Source organism: Aplysia californica, unplaced genomic scaffold (genome assembly GCF_000002075.1).
Source record: "Aplysia californica isolate F4 #8 unplaced genomic scaffold, AplCal3.0 scaffold00045, whole genome shotgun sequence".
In the NCBI taxonomy this organism is placed as follows: Eukaryota; Metazoa; Mollusca; class Gastropoda; order Aplysiida; family Aplysiidae; genus Aplysia; species Aplysia californica.
The window spans coordinates 2,096,851-2,102,423 of record NW_004797315.1 but is presented as its reverse complement, the minus strand read 5'-3'; the positions used below and the strand labels follow the sequence as shown (position 1 = coordinate 2,102,423).

The window sequence follows — 5,573 nt, the reverse complement described above, 5'->3', positions numbered from 1 at the left end:
TAAACCGTGAAAAAACCCCACAACCCTCCTACCTTACCCCCGACCCTACCCTTTCGATCGAGATCGCACCAGGATATCTGCATGGTTGCCTGGTTCTATTCAAACAAGAGATTACTCTAGTCACTGATGGTCCGATGGTGTGTCGTCAGTCGCAACTGGTGTAGGTCATGCTACGGTCAAAGGGTTTGAAAATGATAAAAAATAAGAGCCCGCCTGACTTTTTTTTTCGTTATAAATCTCTTTTATAGTTTTTCCACAGTTGTGAAATCGTCAGACCGTTTCGTTAGTCAGGGAGAAAATGGAACGATCTAAATTTTTTTTTTAATTAACAAGAATTTGAGGAAGAGGAAGCTGTTAGGTACCAACATGTTTTGAATTTAGAAGAGATATAAAATTTTGCCTTTGTACAAATGCTTGAATTAACATGAAATACAAGCTTATTTCAGTATATTTGTGGTGTCGGATTGAGGGAACAAGAACAGAGCAAAATCAAACAGCAAAACGGGCTGCGAAGAGAGTTATATAGAGATAAACGCAACATCCCTTTCGCGAGCAATTTGAAGGAAACAGTTGTCTTATAACTATTTCTTGCAGTTGTTGCTGCTGTTGTTATTGTTGTTGTTTGCTGCGGCTGTTTTTGTTATTGTTACTGTTACTTGTGCCCTCTTTATATAATTGCCATAATATTAAATGTCACATAATCTGTCATATCAATTATATTTAAATAACCATTAAAAATATTTTTGTTGGGTATGCTTGTCCAATTCCATCATCTTTTTTTAAAACTGGAGAGGGGTGAGGTTTGGGGGAAAAGGGTGGGTGGGGGGGGGATCCAGACTTGTTTTTTTGTCAGAAAACACAAGTCTTTTGCAAAATCAGCTATTCGTGCGAGACCGTCTCGGTTCTCGTGAGACATAATATAGGTCGACACGCAACAAGACTTATATAGGCCTTCCAGTAAAAACAACACTATTTTGAGACAGCGCCTCCGACGGAGAGTCTAATCATAACACGTTTTCAAAAGAAAGAAACTCCGTTAAGGCTTTCCCTAGATTTGCCCCAGATAAGGATAGGAAGCCCAAAAGGTGTTTGATCCTGTCGCTGAAATAACATACATAAGTTAACCCAAACAGACCCCCGAGAGGGAAACCCCCAACAGTGTTTGTTATGGCAACGACACTCGAGGTTCAACCTCTGGTTCAACAGACAATGGGGCTTCTCAAAAGGGGACAAACCGTGATAATACCTAGAAAAAACCGCTGACAGATGTTGCCTCCCTTTGGTCAACTTTTGCAATTCGCATACACAGAAAATACTCAATGAGCCTAAAGTTTTTAAAAAGTGTCGAAAGCAGAATAGAACATAGCGCATCACAGGCTAGAGTTAGGCAGTAAACCCAGGTCGCTGTATAAAATGAATAGTTTCGGCGCTGTCCACAACCCAGTCTATATTTTTATAGTACAAAATGGCGACCTCCTTGGTTTTACTTTCGTATTCTATCCAGTGAAGTCCTGTCAAGGTTCTTTCTTACGAAATTGCTTCCTTTTACCTTCCCTTGACACAAGCTGCGGATTGTCATTTTGCTGCTTATTTTGCATTCGATCTTACAAGTCTCCTGTACCCTGCCATAGGTACTTCAGTGTAAGCTTGATTATGATACTAGATCTAGATCTATACTTCTATTTGCAGCTGTTGAAGAAGAACCGAGACCCTGCGGTATATCATATAGATCTAGATCTAGATCTATCCATTTTCCTTTGTGTGGATACTGCGAACTCTTGTTTCTTATTTAGGACGTAGACAGCCACCCGGGCCCACCACTTGTTGAGGAGGTGAAGAGGCTAGCCGTCTTGGCAGTAGGCCTACTCAGCCTACTGATTAAAATGAAAAATTTACCTTTCCCTTCTACTTCTGAGTCTGAGGTTCCAACCAGAGGTGGTTGCAGGTTTTAGACTAGATATCTAGATCTACCATAGAAGGGCCATGTAAAATGTTTATTTTATCGAAGTGACTATTTCTCCGAACTTTCGGGAAAATAAAGTTGAACTCTATTTCTCCGAACGGTTTCCAATCTCGAGATTTTTTGGGTTCTTTGCGAGATTTAGGCGTCATCCTTTCATTTTGCCATTCTGCGAGGACTGGGAAGAAGCATTTTTTTGCATCAAATTCAATTTCTAGAGATATTTCAGTCACTCACATACATACAATCAAATGATTCCTTCACCGATTGCTTTGCATCATTGTGATTGGACAAAAGCAAAGAAGGGGACTGTGGTTTAGGAATAAGGTTCAGACCAATCAGATTGTTTCTAATTCGTTTTTGGTGGGAGTTATGAAAATTGAGTTACATGGCAGCAGCGGTAGGCAGTTGTACTCTACTCAGTGAACAATGACTCTTCTGTTGTAAGTACTTATCTCACTTTTATATGATTTGTGAATGGTGAGAGTTGTGGGAGCGACAAGGAGCTAATGGGTTATGACAGTTGGCACTCTTCCCCCACCAGCAGCTGAAAATTTCTTGCCAACTGGTCAACTTGGGTAAAGAGTGGGAAGGACTTGCAGAACATACTGGCCAGCAATTGATTCATTCATAAGACTTAATAAGACAGGCAAACTATAACAAGTGAATGGATTACGGCATCTTGTCCACAGCATCAAGGGCTGATAAATACAGTAGTCTCCGCCTAAACGCACGCCATACAAAAGCACGCTCCGCTCAAACGCACGCTTTCGTCATCTGACGTTTTTTTTAACTACATAATTTAGACGTACAAACGCATGGTCACTCCCTTTAAACGCACGCACCGATCCGCAAAACACGCCGACAAGTGTGAGAATACCCCTCACACTGTACAAAGAGAGTAATGGTCGGGGGTGGTCGCTTGGAAAGCCACGTGGCTGGTCCGTCGTCTCTATGACTATGACCAACAGTTTCCTCTTAGGCTATCTGTTCCCGACGTTTACAGTGCATATACAGTGGAAACCATATATAACAGGCCCGGTAATAACAGGGATGTTTAAAATCCCCGTTTTTTCCTACTCTTTGTCTCTATTAAAAGTTATCGGCAATAACAGGGCCTCATCGCAGTCCAATCGGTTATAGCAGGGACAAAGGCTCATTAACAATGTGTAAAAAGTAAGAGAGAGAGAGAGAGGGAGAGAGAGAGGACAATCGGTCGGCCTCGATCTAAGCCTACTTCTTTCATTATGGTCACCAACGATGTCAAGCGCAAGAGAAAATGCCTTTCAATTGACAAAAAATACGAAATAATCCAGACTGTTGACAAAAAGCAAGCTCCACTGACAGAGATTTGTCGTCAGTTCGACATTCCACAAGGGCCGATTCACACCATTATCAAGGATAGAGAGAAGATAGTGGCAGCATACTCCAATGGAAAGTTTGCTCTGGATAGAAAGGAGATGAGACTACCCGATGCTGATGTGGTTTAAGGAGGCAAGGAGAAAGTTAGTGCCAAAACCCTTGTTCGTGGGTATTTGTGGCTGGGGCAACTACCCATGAATAAGTACAGCTAGATTAGTCCACAAATGCTTACTTTCCTAGCAGTTCTGATTTAACAGGGATCGGATATAACAGGACTTTTTCTCTACTCCCACCATCACTGTTATATCAGGTTTCCACTGTATATTAATTTAATTGAGTTTGTCTTTCTCCCCCCCCCCCCCCCCCCCCCTTTCAACGCCTTTGTATTCTTAAGCCCTGTCGTGGAATCCTTCACAAAACAGTCACGTGTCGTCACATTATCTGCCAAAATGGCCCCCTCCTTCCAAGGGAGGTCAGTAGAGTAATAAGGCAATGACATGACTGCGTCCCTTCCTCCCCTTGCAAAGGATCATGTAAACGCACGCTCCGTATAAACACACACTAGGGAGCTCTCCCGAACACTGTGCGTTTAGGCGGAGACTACTGTAACTTATTTTAAATGGCACTACATTGTGTGAGGAGAGATCATTTAAGTGGCTATCTTGGACAGGTACTTTTGGGTTTTGGTTAATAAGTGGTTACCTCCGTGGTGGACAGCTTATTATGGCGGTGAAATGACTGATTTAGTCTCTTACAGCTAAAAAAATATCGCAAATAACTGACTTCACCAAATTATTAACATAAGAAGACAAGTGGGTCAACAGTTGTCTCGCTGCTTCCCGAAGCTTGTAACCGAAAAACACAGGAGATAATTATCGATCGATAAAGCGCACCCAGTAAATACACGAGATTGGGCCACCGGGCTGGCAGTGCATCCTAAATACACGGGAATAGGCTCAAGTGAGATAATGTGCTGGTTGAAGAATTATCTGAACTTAAAAGATTTAACAAAGAGTCAAAGTGAGTTTTTTTTAATGCAGATTAGATTCTATGTGGAATGTAAAATAATCACAAATTTGTACCATTCTTTTGATCTCCAGATGAAATCAAATGCTGTGGTTTTCATATTATAATGATATTTTTATGGCAGCAATAAATGCTACTGGAAATTATTATCAATATTAAATGAATAATGTACTCCCCAGAACCTCTCCTGTGTGCAACATCTGGAAGCCTAGGATTTAGAACAACTATCAACAATGGCTCAACCCCCTGCCCACGACAGAACGAGGAAGCCAGAGGAGGAAGAAGAGGATGATCCGGTCATCACCATGATTGAAAAGACTGGCTGTCTCAAGCTTCATTATGCTGTGCAAGAGTGTATGGCGGAGAAGCAGGACTGGCGACAGTGTCAACAGACGGTCACAGAATTTCGGAAGTGTATGGAAGCAGGATTGAAAAAGAAGTTGAAAGGCTGATTAAGTGACACTTGTGCATTCAAATTTTAAAATTAATGTTTTAATCCACCAGTATGACCTCTTTGCTGCATTTAAAAGGATCAGTGTCGTTTAATCAGAATGAGTGGCTTTAGGTTTAATGTTGTTGTGTTGAAGTTAAAGAGTAGGAATAAATGTTGTGTCAATGACAAAATCACACAAACTAAAAATGCTGCTAAGAGGTATACCCATTCCATGGTTGGGGATGAACTGTAGATGAATCACAACTGAATTGATGATTGGAAGTTTCTTCATGTACAATTCAGAAATGTATTTCAGTTCATGAAAAGACCTGTGCAGGGAATGCTTCAGTCTACTTCAGAACTTCATGTCTTTTGTGATACGAAAATAAATGGTTTTTAAATTTTTAACAAGTTGTTTGCTTTCCTGATTAACAGTTTATTTGTATACATAATAACAGAAAGATAATGAAGTTTATGTCACTGAATACAAAACTGTCACAGTATTCATAATAATCATAATACTATGTACAGTCAAACCTTGTTGCTACCCCCCTCCCCCGGTCCGTTATACTGCCTGTCCCGCTTACCGCCAGGTTTTGCTTGAAAGGGAACGCTTATATGAACATACATGGTATTTGCGCCTTTACTCCACCATCCGCCACCTGTCTGAGAATTGGTCGCCAGAGGTACACACTACACTCGGGGCATGGCATCCTCTCAGTGGCTACTTGATAGTAGGCCTACATTTCCCAAACGTCTCTGCGAGTTCCGCTTAGCATTTGTCTCCGATGC

The 5,573-nt window shown here is 41.3% G+C and overlaps 1 long non-coding RNA gene across 1 annotated transcript; it reads left to right on the top strand.

Moving 5' to 3' along the window:
• Positions 1–1,472: 1,472 nt before the first annotated feature.
• On the top strand, positions 1,473–5,189 carry LOC101853295. Its single transcript, XR_001184639.2, has 2 exons — positions 1,473–1,631; positions 4,528–5,189. It is a non-coding gene; the product is annotated as an uncharacterized LOC101853295 (long non-coding RNA).
• Positions 5,190–5,573: the final 384 nt, after the last annotated feature.